The following is an 18,460-nucleotide window of genomic DNA, read 5'->3' as shown; positions in this document are numbered from 1 at the left end:
GTCTGTCCACATCGCTCTTTCTTTCCTCTTTTGAAGGAGAATTCTTTGGCAAGAAATAATCTCAGGATGAATAAGTACCCTTCTTGCTGCAAGAGGTGGGGAGTAAGAGTGGTCCAGTGTTCACCTACTTTAAGGCTAGAGAAGTTTTGCTGAATTTATTTCTATTGGGTTTGGACTTTTTTTAGACCTCAGATTGGTTATTACATAGTCCCTGTTATTTAAGAACCAGGTCTGAAAGCAAATGACTAGTTGCAGAAAAATTTGAAGGGTGAATGTGAAGAAAGCACAAGAAGTAGAGTCTACGGCATTTCCTGCAATAAGTTTTACCAGCTCTATCTTTATATCTGGCACTACTATATTAAGTATCTGAATTCAATCCACAACGATGGTCTAAAAGTTCTGCAAAAATAATTTTGTGCACTAAATATATGTTTTCTATGACTTTGAATGTTTTTTGGAAGTTGCTAGTGTCTGAGCAGTTGTGAATAGCTGCAGCTTATATATTTCCTAATGCATTTCCATGTTGGTTATTTTTCCAGGCAGGTCAATAAGAAAATGAAAAGAATAAAAATGACCTTGCTAGAATCACTGTTTGATAAAGGTCCTTTTTTATTTCATTAGTCTCTAGATTAGTTTTGTGCTGGTATGAGTCCAACCTAACTCTCTGGAAGTAAATTCTTTTGAGTCCAGATTCAGTGATGTAACTAGTAATAAAATTTGGCCAGGTGTAATTATAAATATCCATCAAATAAATACAATGGATTTGGAAACAGTAAATTCTAATTCCTGTATCGAGATGGCCTCTGGATCACTTTGCATATAGTGCTTCTTAACCAGGAGAATGAAAGGAAAATAATATCGAGACAATGACTGAGGTGACAGGGCAATCGGTATTTTGAAATGGTGGACAACACTTTGGGGAAATGTGAAGGTGGGGTCAAGTGGCAGAGACAAGGCATCCCATGTGTCCTTCAAAATATTTGGAATCTACAGTTTTATGTGTTCAGCAGTTTTGCATAAGATTTTTTTTTTTTTTTTTTCAAAATACTACTGACTTAGGAGGAACACTAAAACCAACAGTTTTTGACCTAGATAAGGGCTCCAAGGAGTGACTGCAAGACAGCCTAGTGACACTCATGGTGATAATAGGGGCAGCAGTTATTGCTGAACTGCAGATGGCCAGGCATAGGAAATTTGTGATGGATGGACCTTGATTCCTTGAATGGTAGGAACTTGATATTTTTATGAAATACGTTTTGTTTTGTCTGTGAGTTAACACTTGTATAGAGCTTCTAGAACTAGCAGTGAGTTTGAACTACTCAAAATAATTCTTTAAAATATAGCCCATCAGAAGTTCCTCTCTTTATCCTGTTTTTAAATGCTGCTTCTTTTTCATGGATTCAAATTATATGTTATCTGTCTATTTCTGTGCCTGTTGGCCCACTGCATTTTCATCATTCACAAAATAACAAGTAACGCAAGTTCACAAGTAACTCTTAATATCCAGGGCTCAGTCCCCTCTGTATTTTAGCATAGGAATAAACAAGAATTTGTCTCTATCTCCGTGGCCAGAATGTGCCTACTTTTGTGTTCGGCAGCATGACAGATACAGATGGTGACTGGCTGTTACTTGTCTCTCAAGATAGTCGATGATACACCACTGACTATCATCGGTATGATAGTACTTTATTATTATTATATCCTGAATTGAAATGATAATTCCTCATAGCATGACTTGTACTTTACCTCTTAGTTTGCAATGTCTCTTACGAATGCTTGACTAAAATGGAGAAATACAGAGACGAGACTATTAGCACAAAAAAAAAAAAAGGGCAGAATGCTTGTCTTAAGGTCTTATTTAAATAAGGGGTTATAAAAGGGCAAAAAAAAAAAGCAATAAGTAAATAAATAAAACCTGTCATGTTACGGAATAATCTTTTTATGTCAGAAATCTCTAAATGAGGTTAGTATGAAAATGCTTTTGACCTTTTCAGTATAGTCAAATAAGGAAGGCCTAATGCTTGCTTGCATTGACTGCCTTGGATACATGGCCAAAAAATCTCTATAAGTTCCTAACTAGAGAGTAGAAACTCGTTATATTTCTTGTTGATTCAGGACAGAATTTGAGTTATTTTCTCTAACTGTGTGGATTTCTTGCTTTTATAGCAGAGGTAACTCGAGTCCAGCTTTCAGGTTTGAGCCTAGCTATTCACATTGCCTTAAAGCTGTGTCATTTGACTTGGACAAGTTGCTAATGTCCTAAGACTTGCTAGAGTTTGGTATCTTTGAAAAGCTGATGCATTGCTTCTGGGATTGAGGAGTCAGAAATTAAGCCGTACAATTCATGAAGGCTTTGCAATCCAGTGTGTACAGGAACATATATATATATTTTTTTTAAATTAAAATATATACTGAAATTACCACGCAAGAATATTAGTATTTTGTTAAGTTTCTCCAGAAGACACGTACTCTGAATCAATCCAAATGTTTATACAAAGTTTGTACAATGTTAGCAGGAGTCCACGAGTTGTTGTTTGGTATTGCCAAAGTTTCAATCTCTAAGGCTGAAAAATAAATCTGTTTCTTTGGATAGCAATGAGAAAGACGCGTAAGCATTTAAAAAAGGTAGATGGCATTCATTCAGCTACTAGCAGTTCTAACCAAGTTTTATTTTCTTGAGGTTTATCCCATGAAAAAGTGAATTGTTATCTAACATTGTTAGATGTTCAGTGTTTTTGAAGTGTTTTTAACTTTTATAGAGAAAAAGCAGTTTCAGGTTTAGAGCCTTTTCAAAATGCTTGCTGTGCATGTGCCTTTTGAAAGTACCACTCTCAGCAGCTGCATCTTTCCTGAGCTAAGTGAAACTGCTTAAGATGCATAACTGGTATAGGATCCCCCAATATGTCCTTCTAACTTCCATGTGGTACCCCACTGTCTCTCAGTTGCTGATGTCTGTATCCAATATTTGGCTTCATGAGCTCACAGGGAACATACGTAACTCACGCGTTAAGCATCCTTTGGCTCCTACATTTTTCAGGGGAGTTGCTTTACTTTAAACTATTGCACAGAAGTATAGGTAAACAGACAGGAATCTGGTGAAAAAGTACACAGAAGAGGGATTTGTATGAGGAGAAGTTGCTTCTGCTTTGTTCATTGAACAAAAGAAAATAATGCTTTGAAAGACTGCAAGTATTAGTGTGTTATTATCACATCCTAGTTTCTGCAGGCAAAAAAAAAAAAAAAAAAGGAAGTTTAAAGGACAAAGAGAACTTTTCTGAGAGACAAAAATCCTCTCTATACTATCTACGTATTTAGCATAGATGATGTGGTTGTGTGCTACAAGTACCACCGCTATTTTGTCTGTCTGGTGCGTGATGCGTTTGCCAGATTAGAAGCATTAGTGCCCTCTATTGTTCATCAGAGAACTGCAAATATTCTTGCAGATTATGGTCCTTATCACTCTAGGTATCAAACAGATTTTTAACAAAAACCAGGCATATTGTAAGATAGTATTTCTATAAGCTATACTACTTAATCAAGAGGAGTGTGTATATATATATATATTATTATTGTATTCTACTACAACTTGCAATAAAACACATAATAACACACATTGGGGGGAAATTGTCTTGAAATGCAGATAGAAATAGATATTCTTTTTGCTCACATATTTGCTGACTAGTTAGTTTCTTCTTTCAGTGTGTAATGTTTTAGGTGTGAAGCCATTATTAATCATTATTAATCAAGCCATTCTAAAGTATCCAAAAGGAAAGTGTTTTTGAAAATGTGACCCCCCCCCCCCCCCCCCCATTTTATTTCTAGAAATCACAAACTTTTATTATTTTGATAGGGTAGCGGAAGTATAAGAGAGTGCAACTTTTCAGAAGAACAATAAAAAAATAACATGGTCAAGCTGTGGGGCGTGTTTTCTTGTTTTGTTTTGTTTTTTACTATATTAAAGTGAACTGCAAGAATGACAACTTCATTCAAGCAGATCATTTGGAATTACATTAAACAGCTGCTATTAAACAGCTGACAACAAAGGAGACCATTTTGATCTCAACAGCGCAGAGATTCTAGCAGCATGCTCCCTCAGTGATGTTATGAAGAACACATTGTGCTCTTGTATACCAACACACACTGTACTCCCCACTGTGCTTGTTGCCAAACACCGTTTTTTCAAATCACTTTGTATTCAGTCAGGGATCTGGGAAGTCCAAATCCAGCCAGACAAATGCAGAACAGCTTAGTTGAAGCAGCTTTAACAGGTGCCATCATACAGACTTGTCGAACCAGAGAGACAACGCAAACAAATACGGGGCCGTGGTCAATGGCGTGTGGGTTTGCCCCATTGCACATGATGGCACTGGTTACTAAAGAGCATGGTTAGTCTTGGGTAAAGGGGAGGGGATGCGACAAGGGAAATTCACATTAGCTACTTACAGACAGAGTCTGCCAGACTTTTCTGTGCCTGCATTTATTCGTTCTTCTCAGCAGTGCCTAGCACAGAGTGGACCAGCATAAAACGCGCATACCTGCAAAGGAACAAGTGGATTGTTTGTAGCATTGATTTAAGAGGGTGCTTCCCGTGCTTGAGGTGGTTGACAGAAGGATGAGGAATAAAATAAGAATAGAGATAATTGGATGGATCATTGTCTTGTGCTGTCCTTGTCTTTCAGGGTATGAGAGGCATCCCTTCCTTATATCATTGTAATCTACTGCTGTTTGTAACACGCCACGCGTGTTGCCTGCTCGGTTGTGTTGCCCGTTCCAAATGTGTCGTCGTTCTTCACTTTTGCTGCCTTTGCAGCCATAACCTTGACCCGCTCCATGCTGGAGTCTTCAGTAGCTGGATTCTTATCAGGTGGTGCAACTGTGACAGAAAATAGGTTAGAGTATGTAAAGCAATTGTATTTTATACTCTTTCCTTTAAGTGGGGACTTTGTGTAGTGGTTGATCTGAGGGTTAAAATCTGTTTTATTGCCTTCTAGTAAAAGGGGAAAATTCCAGCAAATGATTTGTCTAAATGTTCAGATTTGAATTTCAGATTGCATTTGCATAATATTTACTGCATTGGAGAAATAAGAAACTTTACTTCTCCAAGAAGTTTTGCAAGGTGATAAAGTGAATATTTTTCTTAGGCCTTTAGTTTCATTTATATATTCATATTTATGCGAACAGCCCTTCTCACTTCCATAGAAATAACATGAAAGATGGTGTGAAAAGTTACAGGATGGGACTCTGCCAAACACAGAATCATTTTGCAAGTTTGTTTAGAATGCATAGTATAGGTAAGGAAAAAGTTTAGGCAACACATTAGGTTATGCTTATCCAGGCCAGAAACAAGAGACTTGCTTATCCATGTTGCTGTAAGACAAATTCTGCCTTTCATATTGTTGTCACAATAATGATGGTTAAAAATAGAAAAGTGGCCTGGACAGAACTATTAGAAATTCAGGATTGTGAGATGTATATCCACAGTTCTTTGACATATGGTCTAAAAAGTATTGAATCATGTTGATGTTGGATGTATGCAATGCTAATGCAAAAGTTTGTTGCATCTGAGCTTAAATGGGACTGTAGTGACTCTCAAGCTTGACTGTATATCACAAGTCAACATCTGGAAACTTCTGTACTTGGCTTTTTGGAAAATGATTCAGGCTACATCATATTTTTCAAAAAGTACTAGTATAACAAAAACCAAAAAACACAAAGTGATCCAGAATCTACCATAATCCATAGTTTTTCTGTGGTCAGTTCTCCCCCTTGATTCACCATATCTCTTACCAGCATTTTTCTAAAGAACTGCCTGTCCTGAAACCTTTGTGATACGTACTCTTTGGGAATTATCATCAAGTCAGCCTTCTGTCTTTGCTAAGCTAGGCTCTTATGATCGTGAGTTTATTCCTAGTACTCTGCTGTTTACAGTGAAGGGACACTTCATACTTCTTGAAATGCCGGATTTTCAAAGAAGTAAAGAAAGCAAACAAACAAAAAAAAACCACATCACAAACCGACCACCCAACCAAACAAAAAAAAACAACAAGCACCACAACACCCTCTGTTTATGATTTTAGACCAATAGCTGCAATTGAGAACATAATGCTGCAGCTGCTTTTAATTGCCTTTGTTGTGTTTAAGTATTGTACCTATGGGGAAGTTTCTCTCCGGGTTCGACAGTGAATTAAACCAGTTTTTCAGGATATGAATGTGGCTTGTATGTTTGTGGAATTGAGTGTTGAGCTTAAAAACAATGGATCGTGATTGGCAGCGGGCACAGAGGTCTTTTGTGATCAGGCCTGGGGTGATGCTGAGCTCCTCCCCAGGTCTGGCCAGCGCAGGGGATGGCCAAGCGCTGCTCGCAGTCTCTGCTGGAAGGCAGCGGGGCATTCCTGGTTTGTGACTTTCCTCCTGCTGAGCCCAAGACATTTCTCTTTCTGAGCAGGATTACTTTTAGTGAAACACAAGTCCGTGATGATGTGAAAAGGAGGCATGGAGTTAAGCATTAGGAATTCATTTCCATGGAGGTCTGCATGTAAATGGAACGTCCAGCATTGTGCTATGTCTTGCATGCTTACTTTAAGCCAGTAAGTAAAATTACTATAGAGATGACATATAAACTCAAGTAATGAACAAATAAGAGGAAAATGATATAGAAAGAGACCAGAATGAGACAGGAAAGGTCTATTTTTAAAGCAGCCTTGTTTCTTTATGTGCCCTTGTATTGGCTTAAAGTAATTTGTCTTTAACTGATAGACATTCTTCTCAACATATAGCTTAGTGTTAAGGAGCTGACACTCAATGGCAAGCCACAAGAAGGCTGAAAAGGCAATATCATGAATAGTGAACTCTCTCTTGGTTTCCTTGACACCTGCATAGTGCATACTGCCAACTATGATAAATGGAGCAGAAACATAGACACTTACTAAAAAGATGGAGCAGAAGCTAAAGGCTGGAGAGAGAGACATAGAAAGATGTATGCTTGATCTCACTTGGAAAGAGAAACAAATGGGTAGGAGAGCAAGTGAAGTTGAATGACATCTTGAAGACAGGAAAGGACTGAGGCTGAAGTGGCAGTAGGCCAGCGAGAGGAGCAGATGGGAGGTGGGACATGTTTATTACCAAAGAGGCCATTGGATAGTAACAGTGCACATACTGCTAGAGAAACAGATGAGGTGAGCTGATAATCTTTCTGAATTCTGTCTGAATGTGTCTCCTATTCAGATTACTTATTTCTTGAAGTTGGTTTACTTTCTGGGAAACTTTGCTGGCAGATGGAAGAAAATTGTGCCATGTGATGCTCAGAAAAGCAAACATCGGAAAGACAACAGAGCAGGATGAGGGAACTGAGATGCATTCCAGAATATTTTTAGTTGCATTCCAGAATATTTTCTTAAATGGGAAATATTGCTTTCATAATTTTAAACTGCTGCCAACAGAGCAGAAAGGTAATATTAAGGAAGCATTTTTTGATAAAGCTGAATTGGCTTGCACAGTCCTTCCCTTACTGTGGGCATCAGACAAAATACACCACGTTGTTTGGCCTGATAGTGGGGACAACTGAATTTTACCTTACCATGCATTGGTAAGGTAAACCTGTGGCCGCTATTCTCTTAAAAATCCTGTGTATGTTGACAGACGAGTGAGTCTGACCTGATGCTGAAAATAAAGGCTGACCTTGTAAATGCCCCGAAGAGCAGAAGAAATGATGTTTTGCCTGCAGGGCTCATTAATTAGTTGAATTTCTCATCTAATTCTTCTGGGTCAGCTCTGTTGCTTACTCTACTCCAGAAGGGGCAGGCTTGTAGAAGCCATCTTGATGAGTATCCTCGAGATGCAATACATTGTGTGCAGTCAGCAAAATGTAGCCTAGTTTCTGTCCTCACATGTTTACAGAGGGGCAGAGGTAAGGAGCTATTTTCATTTGGGTAACTACATACGCCTTTTAGATGGCTTGCCTTGAGATTCAAGCAAACCCTGGATCAATCTGTGGAAAATGTTTTCTTTGGTTACTTTTCTTCTTAACTATCCATCTCTCTCTCTTCCATCTGCAATAGTTATTTTTTTGATAAATCAGTGGACACAAGTAGTTACAACAGCATAGTAGTACGCGCTATCTCATCTTTCTAACGCTATGGTCTGGAAAAGTGCTTTAAAATACTGATATGTTAGTAGCAATTATTTAATTTTGTTCTGGGTTTCATTTTTTTCATAGCAAGTTTAAGGACCGAGTATTTGTTCTGCACTGTACCATTACATGCGCCTGCTATGAAGTTTTCTGTAGCCATGTGCCTGCTCAGTTGAGGGTAAAAGCGATCTGTCACCCTGACAGCAGTTGAAGGATCTGCAGTGCTTTAGGAGGTATGATACCAGGGCAATTGGTAGTTTCATTCATCCTCAGCAATAAACCCATTTTCAGTGCTAAGGGTAATAAAAGTTGGCTGGTCTCTCACTAGCTCTTGAGGAGGAGGAATGTGCCCTAATCTCTTGCTCCAAATTATGCAAAAGCAACAACAGCAGGCAGCAGCTTTTGAACCATCAGTAGCAGAATTAAAAACAACTGACTGCGTTAGGAGCTTCGTGTTTCCTTTGAGTCTGAGTAAGCGTTCGGCACTCCTCACTGTTTCTGTTCTAACTGCCTTATTTTTTTTTTTTTGGTGATAATAATATCATTTTATGTTAACACAATGATATTCATGCCTGTAAATCTTCAAAACTGTGTTACTGAGAAAAAGACGGAAAATCACTACTCATTGCAACCACCTCTGGGGAGAAATTCAGCATTTGTTCAACAGCAAAGAATAACCTTACCTAGAAGTTCAGGACAATTAAAGTATAAGCTAGCAATGAAAAATTCACTAGGCTATGCAAAACGTATATTGTGCTTTAGGATATACTAAGCAGGACAAAAGGAAAGACATCCTCCCACACTGCTCTTCGTGCTTGCTCCCTTATATTCCAACTCATCTGCACATGCAAATAAACACGCGGATGGCCCCCTCCGACACAAGGTTTCTTAAACTCCAGATTGTGTGCGCAAGGCCTGTTTTGGTACATGGAGACATGGGGAGAGAGGGCCAAGATGACAGAGCATGTACATACATATCACGGAAAGCCAGCCTAAAGCCCAAGTGTCTACAGAATCGTGTCATTGTCATTTTTTTCCCCTGCTGTTTAAAGCCCTAACCTGTATTATAACTGGCTTAAGTCCTGTCATAACACAGGTTTGATCTGGAGGTTTCAGCTCGTGCAGTTTTCGTGTCGTTTCTAGCTTGTAGATGAGACAATATTAATTTTGAAGGAATTAGCCTGAAATTTTCTCGTACCGAGATGAAATGGTGTGAGTTAGCCCAACAAGCTGCTAAAGGTTCTCTAATGAAAAGTAGGGTGATACGAAATTTTCCTGATAAAAGGCTCTCTGGCTTTCATTTGCTGTATTAAATACCAGCGTAAAAGGGACAGCAGGAGTAACAAATGGTCAGCGAGATATTATCTCCGTTCACATTCCAGGGACACTCCTTGGCTTTGCTGGTGCGGTCCAAATAAAGCCTTAAAATCTGGAGGCTTGGGACTGTGTTCCTCCTCGCGGCAGGCGAGCTTCTTGAAAGTCTCGATAGCTTTTTATTTATTTATTTTATTTTAACTGCTTCCCTTTCCGATAGCGTGTGACAGTTCCAGTTTTTGGTGTGGACAGGTGTTTATGTGACTGCATTCCCCCCAGGGCTTGGGAGGGGGTGCGCTGGGAAGTGTTGAGTGCTGAATGTTAAGCTCGTTCCTTTGTATGGCTTAGAAATCTCTGTTGTCCAGAATTGTACAGATAAGGCAGACCCATTTGCTTCATTGTCAGGCAATGTAGCTGAATAGAAATGCAAATGTGACATAAGGGGACTGCGCTGGGGAGGCGTTTGCTGTTACCTACTCTAACAGTGCTCCTGGCTGTTAGAAAACTCCTGCAGAATCCATCGGGCTTTATTTATTTATTTATTTATTTTTATAATTAGCTACAGGTTACAGAGAAGATTCTCCAGAAGAAAATGTCTCTCTCCTGCAGATGCTTTTATTTTTATGCAGCGGAACGGCTCGGTTTTAGCTCCCTTATCAAGAGCTGCCTGAACTGCCCAGACTAAATTGGGAGCATCTCCACACTGTTTGACAAATAGATTTTTTGTAAACTGATTTAGCCTTTTCATTGTTTGCATTTCATTATATAGCAGACTTTATGTCACAAAATCGGTATTCATTCAAAACAGCGAATTTAGAGATAGGACTGTAGCCAGATAAAAAATATTGCACAGGTCAGGTCTATTAACCATAGAATAATAGCAAGTCAGTGATCCAAGGGGTAGTTCTTCTGCAGGGAAGGGCTAACATAACCGAGGTCAGGAGTCAGAGCTCAGGACTTCAGATGTGGCTGTCGCCAGATTTACAAGTAAATCTACTGGGAAAACAGGGAAAATGAAGGAACCTTGCAGCATAAGGAAAGAGAAAGGCAGCCCGGCTCTTTCATCTTAAATCTCAGGCTTCTCGGTGGATGAAGAGAAAAAGTCTGATTTGCTTAAGTGCTTCACTTTATTCAGAAACTCCAAGTTACGTCTCCCAAAGTATGATCCAAGGATCTAACTCAATCAGGTTTAGAGAATTTATTTAGAAAATAACATAGGGAACTGATTCTTGCTTTGTTGCCAAATTCGTTGTTGAATAAAGACTGTTAGCATTCTGAAAATGTGTACCAAATGCAAACACTGCTAAAGAATATAGATATGGCCTCTAATAAGACTGGAGCAGTTTATGTTAATACCTCAGGAGCAGATAATCTGGAGTAAACAGGTCAGTACGATGAGTGAGTTGCAACTTTCCCTTTTTTGTATAATTTATTTCTACAAGCCTTTCCACTTTCTTTGAGCCTTTGTTGCCCTGAGAATATTATAGAAGTTGCATGCAGAAATTGCTTTAGACTTTTTTATTGTAGCAGCTCAGTGCCACCATCCTCGTGCTTATAAACTTCAGCTGTTTTGAGCATGGTCCTGCATGGGTTCAAGGCAGGTAACAGCAAGGGAGTTCCCTAGGAGCTCGGTATTTCATTGGAGAGTATTATTTGAACTGGTGTCCAGATAAGTTGTAACTGTATTCTCCTAGGTTATCTGGTCAGTAGAGATATTGTATTACGGCACTGGTATCAGATCTATTTTCCAGATGCACAAAGATGGATGTACTCTCTGGAAGTAGGTAGTTAGGAATCTGTTCTGCAACGTTTTATCAAGGGTGAGGGAGAAACACTACTGAAGTTAATAGGAGATTGTGTGAGAAAGAGCTGTACTACCAATGAGAAGCAGCAAGGAATGCAACATCCTGCAGCTTGGTGTGCTTTCAAAGCAGTTCACTTGGAAGTTCTTTAAACACAGAAGTGTGGACTTTGGAGGGACAAAATTAATAAAGATACTTCTAACAAGAATGAAAGATGGAACCATTCACTTCTGCATACATATGTTGGTTCAGCTTAGTTTTTTACTACATATTTTTTTGTGTGTGTGCAAGTGTAAATATATGTAGATAACCAAGTGCCTACAATATAATATGTTTGTGTGTGTGTATAGGTATAGCCACACACACATGCAGCTACAGTAATTGAACCAAATGTTTTGTGGTAGAAGTGTCAGAAGTGCACTAAGTCTAAAGGCTGTACTTTCTGGATCAATTCACACCTTGACTGTGTGCTTTTGCAGGAAAATACTGTCTGGATCTGCTTAAAAGTCATGCAGCTGTCTTATTGCTTTATTCAGCATACTGGAATAAAATAATTACAATTCTCACTTTTCCCTTTTATCGGTGAAAGACAGAAATTTCTGTCATAAGCAAATTAAAGTAAATTTCTTGAAACATAACACCTCAAATGAGGGCAGAACTGGTGAGGAAAAAAAAAAGCTAATATTAAAAACTTAGTTCTGCATTTTTCTTATGAAGGAATTTAGAGCAAAAAATAAATAAATTTGCAGGCACGTGAATTAAGCTGGATGAGTATATGCATCATGTTTACACCTCAGCCATTGCACATGGAGCTAAATCTATTGATTGGAGATCGAGTAATTGAATAGGGCTAACTGACTGGTCAATAGGGATGAAGCTGCTCTAGGACAGAAACTTAGGTGATAAGAGAAGGCTTCGGGTGTGTCATTAGGATTATATTGTCTTATTTAATCATATTTACTAATACAGTCAGAAAAAGTATTTTCACTGTAATAACAACAAACACCTTTTTTTTTTGCTAATGTGCGGTTCTACTAAAAATGTTAATGTGATCACATGAAATGTTAGTGTACAAGCCTACTAGTGATAGCAGCATTGTAACACTTGTATTGGTGTATACTGACATATTTTTGAGTGGTATCATTTAGTGGAAGCAGAATATGGGGGTGGTGAACACTCTGTCGGTGCACTCTGTGTCCTCCCTTAAAGGCTTCCTTTAAGACCACCAGATGACGTTCGGTTGGATGGAGATGCAGGACCTGGGAGAAGGGCAATCAGTGGTGAATTCCCCTTTTCTTTTGAGCTGCTGGAACCATACGGTTATCCACCTGGAAGCTATAAAACCATGAAAACCTTTATTTGAAGTCTCTTCATATAAATGATTGGGGAACATGAGTACATGATGAGCTTAACCCTTTCCTGTTCTTGGTTTATAAGCATATTTATGTGTCCAAGAAAGCATTTAACTGTGAGCCTGAATGTGCACCTATGCAAAGTTTCATATGCTAAGGGATCAGTCAGCTGATATACACACACACAAGAAGCTATGTATACAGAAGGAAAAATTAGATGTTACCACTGGGACAGATTGCAGTGGCCTTCAGTACCAACATATCTGCTTTAGATCTGACGTGCCTAGAGATAGAGTAGCTTATGGAGGGAGGATTTGTTTACTCTTGAGCAGGTGAACCAACCTTTGTTACCAGCTTCTTCTGACTGTTCCAGAGATGTTAATTTCCCATGGTGAAAGCTCTGATTTACCAGCACAGGAAGGTTATCCTGACTTGAAGACAATTTCATTATTCTCATTTGTCTGCAGTTCAGGATTAATTCTGCACCAAATTCTTGCTTCCCCGGTCAGTGAAATGTTATAAGATAAAGAATCTCACTTTGATCTTGGAGAGAACAGTCATGCATTTCTATGTTGCACTGAATTCTTTCTTAACATTTATGGAGAGCAAAATAGGACACCTGTGCGGAGAGCCCCTGCTTGACAAATAGATCCTTTTTTTGGTAATCAGTACTTAAAGCAGATACCTTCCTGCTTGTCAGTGCTTATTGTAGCTAAGCTGTATTTAATTTAGCATTCCTTGCACCTTTAAAAAGTGTACCCCCTTTAATCTGGTGTTTTAAAAAGCATGCATTAGATGTCAGACAACATAAAAACAGCACGTAGAGATAACCCTGATGTAAGTGATGGTTCTAGTCATCTAGCGTATGGATAAAAGATTTCTGAAGATATGTTATTTGGCAGTTCAACATGATCTGCCTGTTTGTTAATCAGAGAACCAGGGAAGAACAAAGGAGGGAGAACAAAAGTGTTGAAATAAGTGTTGTATACCTGGAAGATGTACAGTGGGACAACTAATGCGGTGGTAGGATTGGATAGAGCAGTCATGGAAACGGTGAGCCGTAGGAGGGCAAAATTTCCTTCACTTTGTTGCATGTGAAGTGAGTTTGTTGGGGAAGGGGATAACGTTTTGTATTCAGTCAGAGAGCGTGTTCTGTAAATCTCTTCAGTTACCCGTTCCCTGGGTGTCGCAATAGATTAAGTCGCTGTGTGATGATATGACACCGCCATCACTCGTCTTCCTGGGATATTGCTGGAGGCAACAACAAACCTGTGTCTTTGGCACATGTGAAGGAATTTAGTGCTTGAGGGGTTAAATTACACAGGGTCCCCTGTGGATCAGCTTATGCTTGGACAGTAATAATAGCTATAACATTAATAATAAAAATGCCAGAGCGAAGGGAGTGGAGGGGGAGTAGGGGGAGAAAAAGAAAGCAGAGTGATGGAAGATGGGCTGGGACAGTCAGGGGAAGAAAAAAAAAAGGCATGCCAGAGATAATGCATTTTGTATAGCAGGTGTACAGCCTCGAAGTCAGATGTCACAGGAGCCTCTGCAACGCACACACGCACAAACACCCAGCGCAGCAGCTTTGAGGATGGCTGGTGGCTCCGGGTGTGCGCGTACGTGCGCTCTCGCTTCAAGCCGTGATATCCTAGGGCAGTGTAACAAGCAATTCATGTCAGCTCACAGGAAAGACTATTGGTGTTTTCACTGGGGAAATATTTACACTCCATCTTCTTTTCTATTTTTAGCACCTTGAGCTTCCAGTCAGGTTGGAGGCTGGTTGGAGGAGTGGGAAAAGACCCACTGAGGGACACCTCTCATCCCCCAGTTAGATGGAGCTAAACCATCTTACTTAGGATTAGCTGCCGATGCTACGTTCTCTTCTTTCCCTTCTAGTTTTGGGGGCTATGACATTTCACTGCAGTATAGGTGACAGAATGGGATGTCCCCTGCGGTGTTTGGCTCTAACAGAAAGCAAAAGCGCTTTTTAAGAAAGATATTTTTACATAGGTGAGGCCTCCAAAAGAATCCAAAGGTAATGAATGTAAGTGCAGAATAACGTGGATTTCTTTTATTCCTCAACAGATGAGCCATCACGGTAAGGGACAACAGTTCATCACATTGAAAAAGAAAAGAAATCTGAATTTGTCCTCTCTCAGATTTGTTGTTTATCATAATAAACCTTCTAGTGAAAAGGGCTAATTTACTCTTTCTATAGGAATATTTTAAGTATGATTATCATAATATCACAGCTGCTGAAAAGGTCTAAAATAGGACATTGACCTTGAACGTGTTCCTGCGTTTAGTATGTGGTGCTTAACATTCAAGAAACAATATAACTGCAACTCATTTATTAATGTATAATCTCAAAATGTTAACTCTTGCTCTGTAAATACATGCCGTAAGGATTGTAGAAGCTCGCAGTATCCCATGAAGTACATGTGGTATTTTATCAGTGTAAATATGTATAAGATTTTCAAGATTTCTGCTGGGAATACTCCATAACTAAAGTAAGTTTTCCCTTTGGTACTGCACTAGTTTATGATTTAATTTTTACTGACATTCCACCAGTCATATTATTAGCTTCACAAAATGAAAGTGAAATAATCCTGTATTAATTAAACAGAGCAACTGAATTCCCTCAGTCATCTTATCCTTGGCTGTCTGAGACAGTAATGCACTTCAGCTTCTCTGAAGAAACTTACACTAAAAAAAGAGCTTGGGGTAATAGTGAGATATCCACAGTGAAGTGTGTGTCTGAATTATCTTTAGGGAGTAGACCTTTTTTGGTGGGTGACAGGCAATGCACGTGCAGCTCCTTTTTTTTTTTCTTTTTGTCAGAGGCTTTGAAAAAGGTATTTTGTCAAGAGAATAATTTTCATTTATAGCAATGTGAACAGTTTCCATTCTGTACCAGTGAAGACAGCCCTTTAAATACCCATGCCCTTCAAAATAAAACGAGGAGAAAATATGGAGTTTTTTTTTTTTTCAGACCAGATGAACTGAATGTAGTTTGGTAACATGGTAAGGCAATTGCTCCTCCCTCACAGAGACCTTTTTTATATGCTAGGACTGAGTGTAGCAGCAAATCTAAATGCCTTGCTCAGTGTCTTTGTGAATGCACTGTGGAAAAGGGAAAAGTTCTTAAGAGTGCTCTGAGATAGTGCTATGTGGGTTTTTTTTTTTTTTTTTACCTGTGATCAAAACAAGGAGTAATCAATTAACCCTAAATACTGACTGAAGTAGCAAATGGCTTTAAAATAATAACCTGCTACAGTTTGTCCAACTATGTACAAACAGGTAAGCAGGATTTGGAACTTCCGTAACACTGTTTTCTTAAAAATCTTTACCAGCATATCCAGGGATGCACCAAGTGCCTTCCAGTAACAAGCACATAAGGCAAAAGTGTCTTAAGACCAGTAGACGGTGACTAAGTTGTTCTAGTATTGATCTGTAGCATAGCATGTTTGAGTTGTATTTCTTTAGTATTTTGAATAAAGAGAAATCACAGATTTAATGATCATTCAATATTTATTTCAAACTTAACAATATGATATTCTCCAGCTATACCTTGAATAAGGTACCGTTGTGTACAGCAAACTTCCATCTTAAGTAATGGCATGCTTGATTTCAAATAAATTCTCAGCAGCTAGTAGATTTTTTTCTATATTTTTGCTCCTTCCCAGGTGACTCGAACTTCTTGCTCCATTTGGTAAAGACGAACTTGACACAATGAACCATGCAGCTGCTGTGAGGTGCCACTGAATCTTACTTCTTCAGTTGCCTTGATGTAGTTGTGTTGTAGGAATCTGGTTGTTTGGATGCTTTGAAAAGTCTGTAGTAGTTAAATGTGAAGATGCTTAAAGATGGACTGTACACAGGACAAATTATATGCACAGAGAGAGATGGAAATGTAGATGCTGCTCAGAAATGCCCCTTGACTGGTACAGACATTGGCTTGGGACATTTTTTTCCTTCCCTTCTCTGATTCTGTTACTACTGCTTTGTATAGACTCCTTGTGGTAAGATTTTGCACTGTTCATTTTGATAAGTTGGTGAACATGGGCAGTTGCATGCATGTTCTTATTCGCCCTATAAGACTCAGTTAAATTGTATCTTTTTTCCACTAGATCTATTTTTATTTATTTCTATTAAAAATCTCGAGGAAACGAAGCTACATTTAGCCCCAGTTTATTTGCTGCAGTAATCTTTTTCTTATCTTCTTTTCTCCCCTCCAAACTGATGGGTAACTGTGAAACCCAAGTTCAAGAATGTGGTTGGAATTCCAGGCCCTGCTCTGGTGGAGGTGGCACTTTCAGTCCCAGGGGAAGAAGCCAACTGCTTTGTTTATCAACATGCAAAGTACAGCACTGGGTTTCTGGTCAGCCAGGCAGCAGCACTGGCAGGGAAGAGAACCGTTTGCTTGGATGAGAGATAGGAGATGGAAAAGTAGTGATGGTGAGAGGAAAAATGTATTTGGGTGGTGTAGAGCGCTGGGGGGAACAAGCCAATACGGTAGCGCAAATTACAGGAAAGCAGAAAGGAGGGCTTCCATGACAGAAAGAAACAGACCATCATGTTCCAGCTCCTGCATATAAATATATCACCTCAGGAAATAATGCACAAAAGTAGAAATTAAGCTGACCTGTGCTTTGGTAAATTTCAAAATGGATCAGCTGTCATATATTAAGGAGGGTGTATTTCAGGGCACTTAATATGCAGAAGTGACTTTAGCAAATGACTCATGTATAAGAGATCGGTTATAGGTCACTTGAAAATAAGAACACATACACATGAAATGATTTGAAGGCATTTTAGTGAAAAATATTGAGAAATAGCAATTTTAAATATAAATTATAAATGGGCACTCAGAGACTCACTACAAACAATGCATTTGTATTTTCATAGTTTGCTAATGTGCACATGGCAATCAATTTATAGGAACTGCATTTCGAGTTTATATAGTAATAAATACATAGAATAAACACATCTTATTTAAGTTCCTATTTGATTCCAAAATCCACATTTATCAAATTGTTACTTAAGAGGGTATTCTAATACTACAACATGATTAAATGCCTCATTTTAAAATTTGATAAAAAATGATTTTTTTGGTCTCTGATGTTTCTACAGAGGGCTTGGATTTTACTCTACATTTCAGAGCTCTTTAATTCACTGCTCACAAGCGAATTTACATCTTAATTATAGAGTTCACATTTAACAATATAGACAGCATAATGCTACTGGTAATTAAGCTTTTACTACCTGCTTTTTTACAGCAGTCAGAGCTGGAGTTTTGCTGTGTGAGTTCTGGTTCCTAAACTTGCATGTATTTATACCACATTTGTATGAAGCAGGCCCAGCCTTTACTTAAGGTCAAGCACAGAATGCTGGAATCTGTCTGCTGTGAACGTATACAAACATGTCTGTTGAAATTAACGTATTTTGGACTCAGTTCTGTTGCTGTATTTATTTGGTGAAATGCTGAGAGGGCATTTGCGATCCTGTTTGTGAATGGTATTAATGCATTCTGAGGGTGCACACTGATTTGTTTCGATCTAAAAGATTGCCATTTGCATCATGTACAGCTCCAGTCATAGAAGATTTTTATAAGCAGTTAATTTTTTAAAATATGTATCTTTCCACTGTTTTTTTTTTTCTTGCCAGAAATAGCCTGCATCTGTTTTCACTGGTGGGGTAGAAACACATTGAACCTAGAAAATAAGTACAGTGTCTTAGTTGTAATAGTGAGTAAAAATAGTAGCTTTTGAGAGAAAAAAAAGCATTGCACCCCCATTTCATTACTGATCCTTTCAAAATGGGGGAGAGGGTTCAGTGTAATCAGTGTTACTAAATGTGGG

At 38.7% G+C, this 18,460-nt stretch overlaps 1 protein-coding gene and 1 long non-coding RNA gene across 27 annotated transcripts in view; one reads left to right on the top strand and one right to left on the bottom strand.

Moving 5' to 3' along the window:
- Positions 1-18,460, top strand: part of ESRRG (estrogen related receptor gamma) — a 404,991-nt gene that overhangs the window by 218,826 nt on the left and 167,705 nt on the right. The window lies entirely within an intron of this gene.
- LOC308192016 overlaps positions 1-18,460 on the bottom strand; it is a 65,919-nt gene that overhangs the window by 46,394 nt on the left and 1,065 nt on the right. The window contains exon 3 of the long non-coding RNA XR_013948469.1: positions 4,444-18,313. This is a non-coding gene — a long non-coding RNA (uncharacterized lncRNA). The remainder of the gene's footprint in view (positions 1-4,443; positions 18,314-18,460) is intronic.

The sequence above is a fragment of the Anser brachyrhynchus genome, assembly GCF_964034855.1.
Source record: "Anser brachyrhynchus genome assembly, chromosome: 3".
In the NCBI taxonomy this organism is placed as follows: domain Eukaryota; kingdom Metazoa; phylum Chordata; class Aves; order Anseriformes; family Anatidae; genus Anser; species Anser brachyrhynchus.
This window is presented reverse-complemented; position numbering and strand designations above follow the sequence as displayed.